Genomic DNA, 21,239 nt, shown 5'->3' on the forward strand with positions numbered 1-21,239 from the left:
CCCTTCTGAAGTCCACCACCAGCTCCTTGGTCTTGCTGACGTTCAGCTGGAGGTGGTTGTCCTGGCACCACGATGCCAGATTCTTCACTTCATCCATGTAGGCCGTCTCATCGTTGTTGGAGATGGCACCCAACACCACTGTGTCGTCAGCAAACTTCACAATGGTGTTGGAGCCATGGGTGGCCACACAGTCTGAAGTGTAGAGGGAGTAGAGCAGTGGCGAGAGGACAGATCCCTGAGGTGCTCCTGTGTTGATGGTGATGCTGTTGGAGAAGCACCTGCCCACCCTCACCACCTGAGTTCTGCCAGTGAGGAAGTCCAACACCCATGCACACAGACGGCTGTTAAGTCCCAGATCCCTCAGCTTTGTGAACAGTCTGCAGGGCACTATTGTGTTAAACGCTGAACTGTAATCAACAAACAGCATTCGCACATAGTTACTCTGTTTCTTGTCCACATGGCTGAGAGTGGTGTGTAGGACGTGGGCGATGGCATCCTCTGTGGATCTGTTGGATCTGTAGGCGAACTGCAGCGGATCTGTGGTGTCTGGGATGGAGGAGGAGATGATGTTCTTCAGCAGCCTCTCAAACACCTTCATTACTACTGAGGTCAGTGCAACTGGCCGGTAATCGTTCAGGGATGAGGGTTTGCTGTTCTTGGGCACAGGGATGATGGTGGATCTTTTGAAGCATGTGGGGACCACAGACTTCGCCAGGGACTCGTTGAAGATGTAAGTGAACACACCTGCTAGCTGGTCAGCACAGCAGCGCAGCAGACGGCCGGTGATGCCGTCTGGCCCCGCCGCTTTCCTTGTGTTCACTCTCCTCAGTGCCGCTCGGACGTCATGCTCCGCGATGCTGGTCACCGGTCTCTCGCTGATGACGTCACTGTCCTCGGTAGTCAGGCGGTAGATAGCATTAGCCGCCTGGCTAACCTCGAAACGGGTTATGGTAAATGGTAAATGGACTTGTTCTTATATAGCGCCTTTCTACTCTGTCTGAGCACTCAAAGCGCTTTATACAACTAAGGCTACATCCACACGTACCCGGGTATTTTTGAAAGCGCAGATTTTTCTATGCGTTTGCACCTTTCGTCCACACGTAAATGGCGTTTTTGGTCACTGAAAACGGAGAATTTCTACAATACTGTTACTGTTAAGTGTACTCTCTGCAGTGTTTAAATGCTTACATATACACACAGTTACTGTCCCTCCACACATACGACTCGGTTCTGCTTCTATGCCCCAGCTTTGTTTACTTTTTCCCACCGAGGCTTCTAGACTTCTGATTGGCCAACATTTCTGCACGGTTAGGAATATATCGCTACCTGTTGCTTTGGTATGTTCCTAGCAGCGTTTTCCTTCATTTCTGCCTTTACGTGTGGACGGGATTATTTTTTAAAACGGAAAATCTCCGTTTTCAAAAATACCCGTGTACGTGTGGACGTAGCCTAATTCATTCACCCAATCACACCAGCACTTTTTCTGACCTAAGTGCTAAGTAGTCTACCATTCACACACATTCACACTCCGATGGATGCATCAGAGATGCGTCTTGCCCAAGGATATTTAGCATGCAGCTAACCTAGGATCGAACCTAGGATCAAGACCTTCTATGACTCTGTTGTGGCTTCTGCTATCTTTTATGGTGTGGTCTGCTGGGGCGGCAGCATCTCTGCTGGGGACAGGAAGAGACTGAACAGGGTGATCCGAAGGGCCAGCTCTGTTCTAGGATGCCCTCTGGACTCAGTGGAGGTGGTGAGTGACAGGAGAACGGCGGCTAAGCTGTCATCCCTGTTGGACAACATCTCCCACCCCATGCAGCAGACTGTGACAGCACTGAGCAGCTCCTTCAGTGGGAGACTGCGGCACCCACGGTGTGGGACGGAGAGATTTCGCAGGTCTTTCCTCCCCACTGCTGTCAGACTCCATAATAAAGACTTTAACTGATCAAGCACACACATCCATACATATGCAATAATACTAAGTGCAATAATCCTTTCTGTCATCGTTGTATTTTTACTCAGTTGTATATAGTATTTGTATTTGTATTCTATTTTTATCTTATTGTATATTTATTTTATTTTATTCTACTGTATATAGTATTTTATTTTATTCTATTCTGTACAGTTGTGTACTGTATTTATTCTTATTGTATTCTAATTTTTGCCTCATAACTTTTGCACTGTCCACTTCCTGCTGTGACAAAACAAATTTCCCACGTGTGGGACTAATAAAGGTTATCTTATCTTATCTTATCTTATCTTATCTTATCTTATCAAACCACCGAACTTCTGGTTAGTGGCTGACCTGCTCTGCCACCTGAGCTACAGCCACCCCACTCGCCACTGCCTCTAACAGTCCTTGAGGGCCGCTATCCTGAAACTTTTGCATGTATCCCTGTTGCACCACACCTGTATAAAATTAGTAGGTCATCAGCAAGAGTATAGAACTTGACTGCATGCTGAAGTGGTAACCCCTAACCCTACTCAAGTAAACTTAAGTAAATGTAAGTGTTTGGAAAAATGTACTTCTAAAAGTACTTTTATTGCAACATGTTCATTCACTCATGAGCTGCTGTAACATGAATCAAATGGCTGAATTGCCACCTTATAGTTGTAAACGTTGGGCGTCTTTCTTGGCCTTCAGACAAAAATTCTGATTGCTAAACAACCAAACAGGGAAAAAAACAAAACAAAACAAAGAAAATTATTTAATTATATTTAAATTTTGCATGTTGTTTACTATTAAACTGCTTAAAAAGAATTATACCTTTTATTTAATTTACAAATCTGCTTAAAGTCACGTGCAGCCATGTGTAGCGCCACAGTTCCAGTGCTTTGGTGCCAATTTTCTGCACCAATTTATATTTCTAATTAAGACACACTTCTTTTTAGTCTCCCCCTTTCTAGTCTATTTTGAAAAAGTTTAGTGCCCCAAGACACTTATGCATGCAAACTGAAAAAGGCGGGGTTTGAACCACCAGCCTTCCAATAAGCAGGCAACCAGCTCTACCTGATCTTATGTCACTGAAAACCTAAAAAGAAAACATTACTTGGAATTAATGACTCACCAGGGCCCTGTGCTTCGTACGTCGCTTACTACATCCAAGATCAAATGAAACATCCAAGACCAAATCATCGCGCTAACTCTGAGCTCGCTATTCCGGTTCCCCGAACACACCTGTTGTTGACGATTAGTATAGCTGGATGAAGTAATGTGAGATCACTGGGTGGCCCAACAGGGGCTACGCATCGATAGTAGAAACATTGATCGACAACCCTCTGATTGGTCGGCGAAAATGTCGAAGGAGCGCGCTCGGTATTTTTCGGCAGCAGAGCAAGAACTCTTGAGTGAGGGATTTCAGGAGTTTCAGAGTTTAATTAAAACGCAAGGGAACACTGCAAAGGCTGCAAAAGCAAGGAGAGAGGGCTGGCAGAAAGTTGCTGACAAATCAAACTCGTAAGTAATTCAATAATAACAATAATAATGGAGTGGATTTATATAGCGCTTTTCAAGGCACCCAAAGCGCTTTACAATGCCACTATTCATTCACTCTCACATTCACACACTGGTGGAGGCAGCTACGGTTGTAGCCACAGCTGCCCTGGGGCAGACTGACAGAAGCCAGGCTGCCATATTGCGCCATCGGCCCCTCTGGCCAACACCAGTAGGCGGTAGGGTAGATTTATCATATCACACCATATTATCCAATATTATATTACATTATATTATATTATAATATGTTATATTATATCCCCTTTCACATTAGAGCCACAACAGGACCCACTAGAACATGGGAACAAGTAAAAGTGAAATATAAGAATATTCTACAGAATGGTAATATCTATCACTTATATTGCTTGTCGTCTCTTGGAAAGAGACCCTGAAATACTCTGTTTGTTTGTTCATAACAGCAACCAAGAAAAGGGCAGAGCAAAAAAAAAGACAGGTGGTGGTCCTGCACCCCCTCGTCAACAAGTTGGTTAAGTGAATAATACCCTCACGGGAAAATCGATATCTCTCTATGAGCACACTGTCGCGCTGAGCTAAAGGATCCTGTCTGTCCCGCAATATACGCTGAATTCTGAGGACTCTCCTTATCAATCTTGCACCTTCCGCAATGGGTGGCTCGCGTAAACGGACAGGATATGACTGCGACAGACTTCCCAAATCCACCTTGGCTTTTATAGCCGTGGTCTCTCATCTTGATTACACGAAGTAATTTACAATTACTACTCTGAAATATGAATTACATCTGTAATAATCACATACATGTAATAGAATGTTAATAGTACATTTCCCTTTTTTAGGGAATGACCTGTATGTATCTGTGTGAAATCAATAAAAGGATCAAGTGCTGCATTATCTTTAGTTACATTGATGTTATTTATTTATGGTGAAACAGTGGTGGAATATCGCTGTTGCTTTCGTATGAATGACGCGGACATACCTGCGTGGCCGCGATCTAATCCTGTTTACATAAAGTAAACCTGCTCCCCAGCAGGTTTACGCTTACGGCTCTGTTGCTATGACAGCAAGTCCCGGATGAGCTTCGGGGAACCGAACGATCCAGGATCACGCGAAATCGTCAACAATCTCATCCAGCTAACTCACTTAGTTACGAAGAACAGGCCCCAGTATTTCACAGATCCTTAGGATGAGAACACTTGATGAAAACATGGAACAATAGGAGTTAATAATCATGTCCTGATTGTCAGGTCTGCATTTAAAAGTCATCATCATCAAATACACGTAAACATGTTTATGGCCTGTCACATAAAGTATTACATTCATTTGAATGAACTAATCTGTTTCTCCTTCAAAGCTATTTCTCTTTTTTTACAAAGCGTGATGTTCTGCAGCTTCAGAATGCAGGGTAATTCCTTTGGTTCTGCCCCCATTTATCATTACTTTATCACTATCACCTTATCACTTCATTACTTTATTTACAGAGGTTATGACTCATTACTACACAGACTGTAGTTTCACAGTACAATGAATGGTTGTTTGGCCCACACAAGACTAAATCTTTATCACTTGGAAAGTTGCAGGTAGGGATGGGTACCGGGGTTCTGACATAAACGGTAGTAACCAGACCGAAAAGCAGCGCACATTTCGGTGCTTTATTTCTGTGCTTTTTTTTTCCTGAGCTGTGATACACTTTAGATTCTAGCCAATCATTTTACGTTTCCGAGGATAGTAGGCGGGGCCAGATACGTACGTTCTTTTAGAGCAGAGCTACAGATTAAAAATGACCAAGGCGAAGTGGTCAAAAGTCTGGCTATACTTCACAGCAAAATATGCAAACTCAGCAGCCTGCAATAAGTGCTTTAAGGTGATACTGTGATACTGTCAAAGGAGGTAACACCTCAAATCTGATGAAACACCTGGCGACGCATAGCGTTTTTTTAAAAGCCGAGAAATGCACCGTATTTGATAGCTTGCTGCGAGACCTCACACCGAGCACATCTACTGCGGGTGGGTTGCCTGTTATCGGACCCGGAGTTAGCAACATCCCCCAAAAACCCGAAGAGGAGAGTCCTGGCCCCTAGCCCTGCCAGTGTAGCAGAAATGATGACGGATGATGATGGCAGCAGCAGCAGCCGTTCTTCTCTGCGTGAGTAGCTTAATGTTCGTGTGTAATTTACGTTGAGTAGGCTAACCACGTTATTAAATTAATGCATGTAAGGTGAACTAGCAAACATCATCATAGCTACATGCGGCTGTCTTCTTGTTTGATGGCAGATGCTCCCTTCACCCTGGCCAAAAAGGCTAAAATGACCAAAGAAAAAGTGGAAAACAGTTAAACATGAGAGGTTTAGGACAAAGTTTGTGTTTTTTTCCATTGATTAAGCACTGCTTCCAGCCAAGAGTGATACCATATATGCCCCATAGCTGCAGAAAAGGCTAACATCGTAATCTTTTTACAAAAAAACAGCTGAACATGAGAGGCTTTTGGACCAATTTTGTGTTCTCCATTCTTTAAGCACCGGTTTGAGCACCGTTTAAGCACCGTTTCAAAAGTACCGGTTTGGCACCGGTATCAGATAAAACCTAAACGATACCCATCCCTAGTTGCAGGTTTTACTTGCTGAGTTTTAAAACCTTGAAATTTGTTTGTATTTTTGCAGTTTGAGTAAACTGAATTTGAGTTGATCTCCTCCTCTGAAATAAGGACTGTGGTTAGCATAACACTCATTAGAAAAGACCCCACTCATGAATTCTGAAGCTTTAATGTGTCACAAAAAAGGCTAATATGAGACCTTTAATATCACAGAAGCTGCATGCAAACCATCACAATGACACAAGAGCTTAAAGCCCCACTTTACTTTTGAAGCCCTACACCTACCAAAGCACTGAGGTGTATGAACCAACTGCTATTGAGTGTTCCTACATCCCAGCTTAAAAGCAGAGGGGAGCCTTTTCAGTGGTGCCTCCTAAACTTTAGAGCAACCTACCTTTCACGTGAGAGCTGCCTGGTCCCTCTATCATTTCAACCTCCTAGGACGAGCAGGGCACACTGGCATTTATTATGCAAACACATTCTTATTTACTTTCTGGTTTTTTTGTTTTTTTATGTTAGTTTATTCAAGTCCAAGTTTATTGTTGATTTAGTGACTGTTATGTATAGTGTGTTGCTGCTTTCCCCCAGGTTCAGGCACAATAGGAGGGAACTACAGTATGAGGAAAGACGGCAGTTCGAGGTTAGTCTTGAGGTAAGAAGAAAATGAAGACAAGCTTGGATAGCACCATACAAATCTGACAGGGAGTGATGGAATGTCATGGTCCTTAAACCCCAGCAGGTGATGAGGAGATGCAGATCAGGTGTGAAACCTGCCACACCCTGCTACGATGAGACCCTGCTACTTTTCACAACTTTGTTTTCACTCCAATCTAATGGTAGCTGCGAGCTTAAATATTTTTAACAAACTCCAAACTAACAGACACCGTGTATAAAATGTCACTGGTGTGGCTGGTTTGTTAACACAGGTGCCCAGAAAAGTTAGGCGTTAATTTAGCAGTTAAAGTTCAGCCTCAAGCTGCTTTATGTTGTAAGTTAGACCCTAGAAGAACACAACAGAGAAAACACCAACATTCATATGATCCCCTACGAGCAAGCGCTTTGGCGACAGTGGGAAGAATAAACCTTCAGCAGAACCAGGCTCAGAACCATCTGACGTGACCAGCTGGTGGGAGAGGAGGAAGACAGGACAAAAGACATTCTGTGGAAGACAGCAATACATTTATAATCAGAATCAGAATCAGAATCAGAATACTTTATTGATCCCTGGGGGAAATTATTTTTTGTTACAGTGCTCCATTTTAAACCAACATTAAGACAAGACAGACAATACGCTAACTAAGAATAGTACAATATATACATATATATACATACATACATACATAAGTCACTTATAAATAAATATTTGGAAAAGAAACATGTGTAGTTGTAGCAGCAAACAGTGTGTTAAGTGGATGCGTTGTACAGGGAGATGGCCACAGGCAGGAAAGATTTCCTGTGTCGTTCAGTGGTGCTTTTCGGTAATCTCAGTCTCTCACTGAACGAGCTCCTGTGACTGACCAACATGTCATGGAGTGGGTGGGAGGTGTTATCCAACATTGTCTTTATCTTGGACAGCATCCGCCTCTCCGACACCACCTTGAGGGAGTCCAGCTCCATCCCCACAACATTGCTGGCCTTACGGATTAGTTTATTAAGTCTGTTGGCATCTGCGACCCTCAGCCTGCTCCCCCAGCATGCAACAGCATAGAGGATCGCACTGGCCACCACAGACTCATAGAAAATCCTCAGCATTTTCTGGCAGATGTTGAAGGACCTCAGTCGCCTCAAAAAATAGAGACGACTCTGGCCCTTCCTGTAAAGTGCTGTGGTGTTTTTAGCCCAGTCCAGTTTATTGTCAATGTGTACTCCAAGGTATTTATAGTCCTCCACAATGTCAACACTGACCCCCTGGATTGAAACAGGGGTCAAGTGTTTCCTGGTCTTCCTGAAGTCCACGATCAGTTCCTTGGTCTTTGCCACGTTGAGCTGCAGATGATTCTGCTCACACCACGTGACAAAGGAGTCAACCACAGCCCGGTACTCTGTCTCATCATCCCTGCTGATGCATCCAACCACCGCAGAGTCATCAGAAAACTTCTGAAGATGGCAGGTCTCTGTGCAGTGGCTGAAGTCTGTGGTGTAGAGGGTGAAGAGGAAGGGGGAGAGGACAGTCCCCTGTGGTGCCCCTGTGTTGCTAATCACCTTGTCAGACACACACTGTGGGAGACGTACATATTGTGGTCTTCCTGTCAGGTAATCAACAATCCAGGACACCAGAGAAGCATCCACCTGCATCGCTGCTAACTTATCACCCAGGAGGGTCGGCCTGATGGTGTTGAAAGCACTGGAAAATTCAAAAAACATGACCCTCACAGTGCTCGCCGGCTGGTCCAGATGGGTGTAGACACGATTGAGCAGGTAGATGATGGCGTCCTCTGTTCCGAGACGAGGCTGATAAGCGAACTGAAGGGGATCCAGATGTGGTCTTACTATGGGTCGCAGCTGGTCCAGGATGAGCCTTTCCAGGGTCTTCATGATGTGGGAGGTCAGTGCCACGGGCCTGTAATCCTGGGGGCCACTGGGACGAGGCGTCTTTGGTACAGGGACGAGGCATGATGTCTTCCACATCACCGGGACCCTCTGCAGACTCAGACTCAGCATAAACAGTTTATGAAAGACTCCACACAGCTGGGGGGCACAGGCCTTGAGGACAAGGGGACTCACTCCGTCTGGTCCAGCAGACTTGCCTGAGTGAAGTCTCCTCATTTGCATCTCAACCTGGTATTGAGTGAAGGTGATGGGTGGGGGAGGGGTGTCAGGAATCTCACAGGAGGCAACATGTGAAGAGAGAGGCTGGCACAGTGGTGTGGCTCTGGATTCCAGGCTGACTGCAGGTGAGGTTGTGGGGGTGGGAGCAGACAATAATTAATGATTAAATGCAGACATAAATGACTTGGCTGGGACAATTACAGAAACTGCTGATTTGGTGGGATTTTCCCATATTACCATCTCTAGGGTTTACAGAGAATGGCATTAAAAAGGGGAAATAGTGAGCACTGAGCAGGATTTCTCTGCCACACTACTTTGAGCAAATAGAAAGGAAACAGAAAGAAACACGAGTATTATTTATAACCAACATTTGTTGAAGAGGATGGGCTACCTTAGCAGGTGCCATTCAGTTCACACAAGCTCACCAAAACTGAAATAAACAAGGCCTGGTCTCATATGACTCAACTTCTGCTGCAACAGTCTTGGATTGCCAGGTCAAAATTCGGTGTAAACAACACGAAAGTATAGATCCATCCTGCCTTGGATCAACAGCTCAGGCTGCTGGAGGTGTAATGTGTGGGGGATATTTTCTGGTACACTTTGGGCCCTTTAGTACCAGTTGAGCATCATGTAAACACCAGAGCCTAGCTGAGTATTGTTGCTAACCACATACATCCCTTTATGACCACAGTTTACCCATCTTCTAATCGCTGTTTCCAGGATATTGCAGCATGTCACAAAGCTGAAACCATCTGAAGCTGATTTCTTGAATATGACAATGAGTCCTATGTCAAACGGCCTCCAATGTCACTAGAGCTTAATCCAATAAAGCACTGCTGGAATGCAGTGGAAGGGGAGCTGTGCGGCAACTGTATGATGCTACCATCTGTGGCGTGTTTCCAGCATGTTGTTGAATCTGTGCCAAAAGCACAGCACCATGTTACCTAATGAAGTATCAGCTGTATGTATTTTCAAAGCATAAAGGTACAGATGTATGTTTGTGATAGTTCATGAATTTTTAAATAGAATAGCTAATGGAGAAGTCCTGTCAACCTCTGCTGCTTTGAATGTATAGACTCGGACCGATTACCACCGTCTCAAACCTTTACCCATCCTCCTGCTTACATTCATGTGCAATTCAACATCGTCACAGACATAGCTTGACTTCATCATAGTTTACATAAGTGAGAATGTGGTCAGTCTGGAAAACAGAGACTAATGCATATTTGAGTACCGATTCTAATGCAAGAAAAACAAGTTCTGCACCCAGCTCTGCTGTGAGATCTTTATATGGACACAAACACAGGTCTATGTGGGAGATATCATAGAATTAAACGAAAGTAAAATGCCATCCTAAGTATATATTAGCATAGTATAAATTTTTCAGTCCCAGCCACAGACCTGGAGTAACAGGAGTCCAAATAATGAATGGATGCCTATGTCTACATCAAGCCAGCCAGCTTTTAATCAAATGGTTTTTTGTGTAAAACTGTTCATCAGAGCATTTCCTATTTCAGGATTTTGTTTACTCAGTCTGCTCCAGATTGCACCAGTTCCTCATCCAGCACCATCACTGGTGGTCCATTTTCTGCGCTGAAGTGGTTATTGTTTGCTTGTTAATTCTGCGTATTTCTTATGAGAATGTCTTTGTTAAAACCACAGGAGAACAGCATAGTTGGATGATTATTCCCTCTCGAGTTTTCTCTTTGGCCCAGTGATTTTAGAATGAGGAATTCCAGCTATGCATGTTTCTCTGTTTAAGCAGTGTTGTTATGTCTGTCAGCGAGGAAACAGATTTCTTTTTCTATTTGAAACTGAACATAAAAAAAGAAACCCAGTCCACTTCCCGGATTCCAACAAAGAAAACTGTGTGATGATATCCTTTGACTTTGCAGTCAAAAACAGGAAAAATAGGACCGTCTTTAAAGTGTTTTTAAACTCAATCTCAAACACAGTGCACACAAACTGCAATATTAATTCATATAAGGTGCTATGAAGATTTTTTGATTTGTGGTTTCAGAAATAATTGTTTGCTTGGTTGATGTGGCTCATGAACTTAAATGTTTTCTTTTGGAAAAGTGCAGTAATATCAGCACTTATTTGGAACCGTCTTTCTTCCACACGGTTAATTGTTCATAGTCAGCAGGATGATTTTCAAGACATGGTCAACTTGTCCAGAATTGACTCTCTTCCAGCTCTGCAGCTCTGTCTGTCTCTTATTCCTGAACTGCCTCGCTGTGCTCTTTGCTGCTGGGAAAGTAGCAGAGTAGCAGACAGTGGATTTAACAGAACTTGTATTTTTCTTCCTACCACGAACCAAAAGAAAAAAAGAGAAGATACTCCCAGCCAACTAAAAAACTGTCATATCACAATGACATTTCATATGTGCTTTTTGTTTGCAATAAGTTGTACTCAAACATTGTGATTTTGGTTTTAGAGGTACTTTCTTCTCTTCTTTTGCTGGCTCAGCCTTTCCCATAAAGCTTTGTTCTTGTTGTGATTGGTGGTTATCCTGGTAGTGGACCAAACTCTAATATCCTAATATCTGTGGGTTGTTAGACATTATTCTTGTACTGCATTTATATTAATATTTACTTAGAGATGTATATATTATATATATTTAAATACGTTGTGCACCACGCCAATAAGATGAATCCTCATTTGTGTATAAACTGAGAATAAACTTAATTCTGATTCTAGCTACATCTCCCCTCTGCTAGATGGGGAAAACTGAGAGCTCAGTAAGCTAATCAGGTGACACTGAGTTTTGTAGGATGTTGTCACAGCATTGTGTGTGTTTACCCTGTGCTGTGTATCTCAGTTTGCAGTAGTGCAGATAGTATTTGGCTTTGCGAAAGCTCTTGTTGCATAGTGTGGTGCCTTGAAGGTCTTTGAGAACGGTTTGGTGGGCAGTGCAGGCCTGTAGTTGAGCTATCATACAGTGTTTGCATATATTTACTCAGGGTTCGTACTTGGCCTTGCACTGCAAGACTCTTGTGGTGTTGCATGGGTTTAGCTGCTAAGCTTACAAGGTGTCTAAAGTTAGCAGGGGTCACCACCACTGAGCTACTAGATGAGTTTCCTTTCCACCAGCTCTGGTTTATGTGGCTCTGTTGGTGACTGACTTCATCCCCTGCTGTGTGCTCTGTCTGTTGCTGGCAGCGTAGCAGATTGGGATTTTATCTGAGCTTGTTTTTCTTCCTTTTTATTTTTAATCAGATACTCAACAGAAAAGGGAAGGTATTCCTAACACTCCCTAACGGTTATGCTAGAAACTGTCATGTCACAGTAAGGCCAAGCCCTCTTTGGCTAGGACAGCAAACAATAGCTTCAGTACTTTGATGTCAGCAAAAACACTTGCATAGAGATGGAATTTCTGGAGTCATCCTTTGTGCAATCATCTGTGCAATCTTTTGTGTGCTAATCACTCAAAAGTATTTTTAAAACAACCACAGACTGAAGTGAAAGTCAAATGTGAATGGAAGCAAAACTGTCTCTAAAGATAATTTAATCATTTTATGGTAATAATAAGAGATACTTTATCCTGCAATTAGGACCTTCTTTTATTTCTTTTTCCACATTTTGATTTAAAAAATTACAACAGTAATCCTCTGTGGGGGGAAAAGGATTGGTGAGTTAGGAAAATCCCTCTGACACTGTGATGAATAATAATGAATGTGAGGGGAAGAAATACAAAAGTTTCCTGTACATACTCCACCACCACCACCATCTCCACCCTCCAAACTTAGACTCTGGTCTTTTTAAATAAGAACAGCTGCAGCAACATCAGGAATTGTGATGAGAATGCATTATTCCTGTCAAGGGAGGTTGCTGCCATTGGCGAGAGACACTGCAGTATATTATACTGATTTGTTTGTTAGTGTTCAGATTATGATGAGGTAATACAGACATGACTGGCAGTACCCAAGGCTTTCCAGACAGTGCAGTGAATGGTCTATCTGCTTATGGCTGAGAAACCTCAAACAAGCCTTGTAATTTTTGCACGTCCTCCCCTCAGTGTTTTATCAGATATATAACCCAATATTCACCTGCACTATATTAAGAGAATTATAGGAAGCCCCTGCAGCTCCATACGAGTGAGTTTTGTTTAAAAATGCACACCTGCTTGTTTCTAAGTCACGGTTACAGAGAGACCATATTTATCTCCCTGATGTGCAATATTACCAAGTGCAATTTCTCATTTAGCGTGATATTCTGTTATAACTTCTTCTATTCTGTTGTTTTTTTCATAATTTTTGCTGCTCTTAACTTTGTACTGTCTACTTTCTGCCATGACCAAACAAATTTTCCACATGTGGGACTAATAAAGCTTTATCTTTTCTTATCTTTAACGTCTCCTGAACAGCGTCATCAACGGGAACACATGCTGTGGGATTAATCTTTTTTTTATGGCATGAATTGTAAACAAAAAATGTGTTTGTAGAGGCTCTTGACGTAGAAGCTTTTAGTGATTTGCATTGCTAGAAATTCAGTTTTTCTTTGCCTTGTCCTATAGGACGTTTTTAGATGTCCCTTTTTAAACATGTGTTATCACTTGGATCTAAATATAATTTTTTTCATAATAAGAATAAGAAATTCTTTTACTGCTTTTAACTTACTTTGGCAGAAACAAAATGAACACCCTATTCCTCTGTGGAAGAAAAGAGCAGAATCACTGTGACAACATTAGAGGGAAATCCCTCAGACATCGTGATGAATAATAATGACTGTGAGGAGAAGAGATGCGGGAAAAGCTTTGAAGAGAAGTGAAAAATATGGTTTCAAATACAGCTTACTAAAGCAGTTTAACTAAATTAAGCTGGTTATCAGATTGTCATGTAGTCACAATGTTTAATCGACACTGCTGGCTGATTTCTGGCATGGCAGGGTGTATGTCAACCAGATGTGGGCAAGGTCTGGCAATAATGGCACTATTTATGTTCTTGTTTTCCTATTTTAGTTAGAAAACCCAAATGCCATGTTGCAATACTATACTGCTATAGTAGCCAACATTTCAAATGCAGGTTTGACAGGTTTGTGAGTGTACATTTTATCCAAAACCTAGTCTACTCATGTTTACCACCAGGTGGCTGTAGCTCAGGAGGTGGAGCAGGTCACTTACTGATTGGACGGTTAGTGGCTCGATCCCTTGCTCCTCCAGTCTGTGTGTCAAGATTGTGAATGTGTATGAATGTAGTTAGGAAGCACTCAGTGTAAAGAAAGTGGGTGGATATGGCATGTTGTATAGAGCACTTTGAGTAGGGATGGGTATCGAAAACCGGTTCTTGTTGAGAACCGGTTCCCACTGTTTCAATTCCTTGGAATTGTTTGCCATTTTTACAAACGATTCCCTTATTGATTCCAGTCGCCCCGAATGACGTCACCACGTTGTGGAGCGTCATTTACCTGGCAGGAAACATGGCGGCTCAAACGCTCAAAAGTTTGGTTTTACTTTACGAGAACGGATGACAACAGGGCAACTTGCAAAGTAGATATTTCATTTAAGGGAGGAAACATTATGAATATGCAAAAGCATTTGCTCACAAAACACGCGATGACCTTAAATGAATGTCGTGTTTTTAATTCTGCTCCGGACTCGTGAATCTCAACCCAGCAGCAGCGGTAACGTTTGCACGTCCTCTCCCGTTAAAGCGACAGGTAAATAACCAACTAACAGTGCATATTATGTTAGCGCGTTCTGCCTTATTACAAAACCTGCCATTACTGTGCATTTAGGTGACCATGATGAGAGAGACAGACAGAGTCTGGCTCAGATGCTGGCAGTTTTCGCTGCGGTCTACCGGTAGCGTCTCCTTTCAGGCCAGGATAGACGAATGTCACCGATCAGTGACTAAGTTTGTGGTAAAAGGTTTGCACCCATTTGCCACAGCAGATGCCCTGATTTTCAGTAAGTGAATGTGTTTAATTGTAGGCAGGGACATTACTGGATATTCTTATGTAATTGCTACTGAATAATTTATGTTATACTTTGTTATTGCTACAGAAGAATATTTATTTTATTATTTTACATTTACAATTTTTTTTCCTGGGGACCCTGTGACACCCCATTGAAGAGCCGTAGGCTGGATCTCTTAAGATGTCACTGTTGGGTTTGTAAGGCCATGTTACTCCTAAATTTCTATCTTGTGCAAAGAGAAGATATAAAACAAAGTTCTAAGCTAATCGACCTTAGTGTTCTGCTTTTTTTAAAAAAAAAGAAGAATCGATAAAAAATCGAATCGTTAAACAGAATCGAAAATGGAATCGGAATCATGAAAATCTTATCAATACCCATCCCTAACTCTGAGTAATCCGGGAGAGTAGAAAAGCGCTATATAAGAATCAGTCCATTTACTGTCTGAACAGAGTTTCATCATGTTACTTTGTACTATTATGTTCCAGCACATGTTGTTATTACATGGCTTGATTAAAGTACACATTAGGCTGACATCTGGGGCCAGAGCTGAAACTGTTCTGGGCCAGCACAGGGCCAGCAGTGTGTCTGCAACTGGAACATGTGCTGGCCCATGTGTGGGCCACATCTGGCAAACCAGATCTGGGCCACCAAAGGGCTGTCATTCTTTCCGGTATGTGGGCCATGTGTAAGCACATTGTGTGGGCCAGATCTGGGCCATACCAATTTTGCTATGTGGGTTACAGAGCACCTAGACGTGACTGCAGTTGTAATTCTGTATAAATAATACTGAATTGAGCATTACTTTGCATCGCTGGGTGTTTGGTACACGGGGGCAACTACTGAGAACAGGGGTGCCTCCAGAATTTTTTCATAAATTGTGAGGGACAGACAAATGTCACAACATGAGTGACAAAAATTGTAAAGGAAGGAATAAATAACTCAATAAACAACTCATTGTAGGGCACGTTTCTCTCGATTCCACTCTCGTTTATTAAAATTACTGCCAACATAGCACCCACTGCCCTCTGGTTGGTGCCTCAGGTCGCACACCTCCATACTCACTAACAGCTTTTTCCCCTGGGCCATTCTGACTGTTAACAAACACTATATCTCCACACCCCACCCCTGTCCACCACCTCACCAATCTGAGCCATGGTCTGAGTAACCCTCATCACTCAGGCCACTCATACACGGACTCTGCACTCAGACCAAGTCCTTTTGCACCACTTCCAAGCATTTTGCTCTTCAATGTGTGCCTTTCTCTTGATTGTATACTTCTCCTGTTGTTTATTTATTCTTGCTGTCTTACTTTTTATATTTTATTCCATGCACAGTTGGTGTGGTGCGCCCTTAATTTCTTTGTGCATTTACAATGACATTAAAGAGCTATTCTGTTCTGAACATGAATGCTGACCAGTCCACTCTCAAATACACTGGTTGAAAGGTATTTTTGTCTTGAAGTTTGACTCACACCTGTCTGTTTTTCTACATATGATTTAAATTATTTTTAAATATGTTGCTAATAACAAAACTTGTTGTTTAGTTAAGTTTAGGCAATAAAAACTGCTGGCTTAAAAATATTACAGAAAATATCACAACATTTATTGAGACCTACTCTTTTTTTACAAACAAAGAAAAAACAAACAAACAAATGACATCCGAGACACTTTAATAAATACTTTTAGCTTGGTTTACTCTTGCCTAGGTCATCAAAAATGAAGACAAGGCTTCATTAAAACACAGTGAGACAGCTCTCAGTCACTGAGAGGAACTTTTATTGTTTTTAAACAGGCATGTGAACTTATGTACTGATGTATATAAAGTACATGAAACTAGACCATAACACTCCCCACTAACCCTCAGTTACAGAACAGAGGTGTTGTGATCGAATCCTAAATTTCAATAAAATGAAAGAAAATTAATCAATAACTGATAGGAAATAATTTTTATTATGCAAATTTAGGAGGGTTTTTATCTCAAAACATGCCAAGCTTAATAAAAATGTTTTTATAAGGAGAACGCTACAGAGAGAGAGCGAGAGATAGAGATGAACTTTTCAAAACCAAAAGAGAAAGGAAGGGAGCACATGACCAAGAGGAATGACAACTGACTCAGTTGTACGGGCAACAAAGGTGGGAGGACAAAAATGAAACAAAGGAAGTGAAACTTCATGTGAGACACAGGCAACAGTAATTGCAAATATTAAACAGGAAGACAAACACAAGTGAAAGCAGAGAGGCTAACAGAAATGAGACCAGACTGGAAAACAAAACTGTTACTAAACTGAATACTACTCAACAGATAAACAGGAAAACTACAAATAATACAAACAATGCTATATTATCTTATATATCCATACAAATCATTGCGATTGATCCAGTAGGGTTTTTTTTAAGAGGCTGACATTTTTTCCAAACTAATGTTATTTTGGAAGAAAATTTTTATACTGAGTAATACACAAACTGTTTTTTGATTTCTAGTTCATTCGTTTTCTTAGCGATGCGCAGGGCAGTAGGTACGCGATTATTTGCATTCATATCTAATTCACTTATGTGAGGTTGTGCTACAGCTACACCTTAAACCTGTGGGTGGGTCCGCCTCTGCTAAGACCACTAAACCACACAGCATGCCTATAGTTCTCAATAGCGTTGCTTGTGCATCTTATTAAACCCCGTGTATTAAGAATATGCTGTCACTAAAGTTTATATGTATGTGAAGGCAGACGAGGGAGCAAAACTAAAACACCAATGATCCTCACAACTCTTCAAAGAAACTCAAATGACATCAGTCCTCTTTGTTTTATCGTGTCGTTTTCTTTATTGTATTTCCATGTGTTGGGTTGCCATTATGCTCTGTTTTTGCAAAAACTAAAATTAGTAAATAAATGAAAGCAATAATAAAGATATTGCCTGCAATTATTTTTTCAAAGTAGAAAGACCTGTTATGTATTCAAAACGGCACAGGGGATTTAGGAGTGGGATCTCACCGCTGCTAAGAGTTTTATTCACATCACATCATGCAGTTGACAGTTTACAGCTATGACAGCACAGCCTCCTTTAAAGTCATGAACAAAAAATAAATCAAGTTGCATAATCTCACTGTCAGTGTTGAGATTAGCACACTAGTCGCTCATTTAAAGTCCGCTGAGCACAGTGGCCTTTAAATGAGACATCAAATCATCTGCTCGAGGATGCGATAAATGGTAAATGGCCTGCATTTGTATAGCGCTTTACTCAGTCCCTAAGGACCCCAAAGTGCTTTACACTACATTCAGTCATTCACACCCACATTCACACACTGGTGACAGCAAGCTATATTGTAGCCACAGCTGCCCTGGGGCGCACAGACAGATGCGAGGCTGCCGGACACAGGCGCCACTGGGCCCTCTGACCACCACCAGTAGGCAAACACGGGGTTAGTATCTTGCCCAAGGATATTTGGCATGCAGCCAGGAGGCAACCTGGGATCAAACCACCGACCTTCTGGTTAGTGACTGACCTGCTCTGCCACCTGAGCTACAGCCACCCATAAGAACAATGGAAAGAACAATGGAACCTTTTTTGAAAATGACGCAGCGTCCAAATCACCCAATATGTAGACATCAGCTAACTGCACATATTGTGCAAACAGCTGATGTCATACAAAATCATCTACATACTGAACAAAAAGGGGAGGAAATAATGAGTTCCCGAAGCTGCTGACGGTGCTTTTGTTTGCATAGACGTAATTAATAATGAATCACCAAAATATTGCACATATTGTGCTGATTTCACAGTAATCAGTGCAATATGTTCTGATTTCAAAATGTATGTGCAATCAGCTGATGTTGTACAAAATTGTACATTAACCTAACCGGACCTTTTTTTCTTTGTATATATGACAATAAACGCTTTGAACCTTTGAAAATTGTATGAAAAGGTGAGAAAAAAAAGAGTTCCTGAAGTTGCTGATGGTGCATTTGTTGGCTTGACGTAATTAGTAGGTCCATTTTAATTTGATATGCTCAGGCATGTAAACTGTATTATTGTTAGTGAATTAATGTTAGCTATGAGATTTTAAAATTGCTCTGCTGAACCCAAAATAGTTTCAGAGACTATGGCAAAAAACAAACAAAAAAACATAAACAAAACAAAACCCCACAGAACCAATTACAATCTCTGTAATCCAGAAAGTGAGACTTTTAAGCGCAAGTTTAAAGGTATCATAAAGAGCTACACTTACATACAGACCAAAATAAGAATAAAAAAACAACAACAACAACAAAGAAAAACAAAAAAAGGTTTATTGAAATGCTGATAAGCCAAATTCCAGAGCCAAACAAAAAAAAGGCAAAAACACAAACCACAAAAACTGTAAGCATAGGAGATGAAAGAAGAAAGGAAGTAAAAGCGAACATAACACATGAGAAAACAAATGGTCAAACTACAACAGGAAGTCAAATAATACTAAAACATGACAACATCCAAACCTGAAATACTGAACATAAAAACAATAAAAGGGGAACACAGAAATCAGAGGACATGACAACAAAGCCAACCAGCCTAACATGGATCACAACACGAGTGCAATCAAACTGTGTCATCACACACAGAAAGGTTTAAATCAATGAAAATCGGTATAGCGGCAGCCATTACATGCTGCTCGTGTGTCTGTTCTGGAGAAACCTTACCGTTGTAACAGCCTGGTGCCGGCGACTACCCATCTCTGCACATGTATGTACGGACCGAGTAGAGCCGTGGAGACCTGGCTAGTGTGGTCTTATTTTGCTGACAGCGAATAAAGGTCTGTTGTTTGATTCAACTGACTGGCTTTGAGTTATCCGGCTAACCTCCACACCTCATGCCCGCTGGACCTGCTAGCCGCTCCTTCCTCGCCAGACTGCTGTTACAACAGTTTGTCAGACAACATCACATAGACTAAACAGGAATTTTGCAAGGACAGCTTCTGATTCTGGATTTTTCTATTTTTCCTTTCAAAAACAGAAAGAAACTTCCATTGTATCATTCCACACATGCAGAAAAAACTGACGTAGTCTCCAAGTCTGGTAAGTGAAGGCAAAGACTGGTAGAGTCCTCCAGCTAGAGAAACACTCCTAGCTGTATAGAGGTCTATGAGAAAATGGCCCTCAGCTCCATTAATCTATAATCTATATCTATAATCTTCCCCATGACCTTCACCCATGACCCATAACTTAATATTTCCCCATGAAATATCAAGTTAATTTGTAAATTATGGTCATAATAACAGGCAGAATTCAAGTTATTCTAGGTATGCTTGTCGGCTAAGGACTTAAAGAAGCTTAGATATAGAAACACAGGGAGGAGGGTAGGGGAAGGGAGGTGGGAGGTGGCATCCATCTCATGTGGTGAAGGTGGCTGTCTTGTCCTAATAACCAGCCTTCCAAGATCCAGTGTCCTTGGATCTTGGCTCATTCTTCACCACCTGGCTCAGCCATAGTGGAAATCCTCAGCTCCAGATTTATTAAACCGGATTTTACAGGAAACAAAGCAATAATTAAACCTTGATTACATTTAAGTACAGCTTAAGTAATTTTAAGTAGTGTAATTGGTATCATGGTAATTATTTTTAGAAAAACCAAAATAAAACACAAAACATTCCCAATCTTAAATTGTTTTTTTAATTAATTAATTGCTGTTTGTTTTTAAATTTTCCTCGCTAAATATCTGTTGGGGTGACACGGACCATCATATTGTACTGTGTGTTCTGTCTGTCTGCCAGCCTGCCAGCCCGCCGCGTTAGTTTATTTTGTATGCTGTTCAGCCAGTTTTCTGTTTTGTCGTCCAGCATTAAAGCCTTATTTAAGTTCACCTTTTGTTTCCGTGAGTCTGCATTTTGGGTCTTTTTCCTGCCTGCACACAGCCTTCACTTGACAGAAGATCGCGACCATATTATGGACCCAGCAGACATCGAACTTCAGGAGCGACGCCGAGCAGCCTTTGTCCAGCTGGAGGAGGAACTCCGCTGGAAGCCATGGCTCACCCCTGACGTCGGGCGCATTTTCGTTGAAACCAAGCACACCATTGTTTTTCTTGTGACATTACCAATAAGTTTGATGTGTCACATGGCCCTCTTCCTTTTGAAAAAACAAAAGTTTTATCTAAGATGGCCGACTTCTAAATGGCCACCATGGTCATCACCCATCTTGAGGAGTTTGCCCCCTCACATATACTAATGTGCCACAAACAGGACTTTAATATCACCAACCATTCCCATGTTATTACGGTGTATCCATATAAATGGCCCACCCTGTACTTCAAATAACTCACGCTATACCTTGTATTTCCTTCCCTGTAAAATATTTAGGCACAACCTACATTGAAACTCAAATAAAATGCATAAATAAATAAAATAAAACAACTAAAGTCTGTTTAATTATAGGGGAATAATGCCCTTACTGTCGGGTCATATTATAAAGTGTCACCCAGGATTTCGCAAACTCGCAAGTGACCTCTCAATAGATACGGCCA

This window comes from Maylandia zebra, linkage group LG7 (genome assembly GCF_041146795.1).
Source record: "Maylandia zebra isolate NMK-2024a linkage group LG7, Mzebra_GT3a, whole genome shotgun sequence".
Lineage (NCBI taxonomy): Eukaryota > Metazoa > Chordata > Actinopteri > Cichliformes > Cichlidae > Maylandia > Maylandia zebra.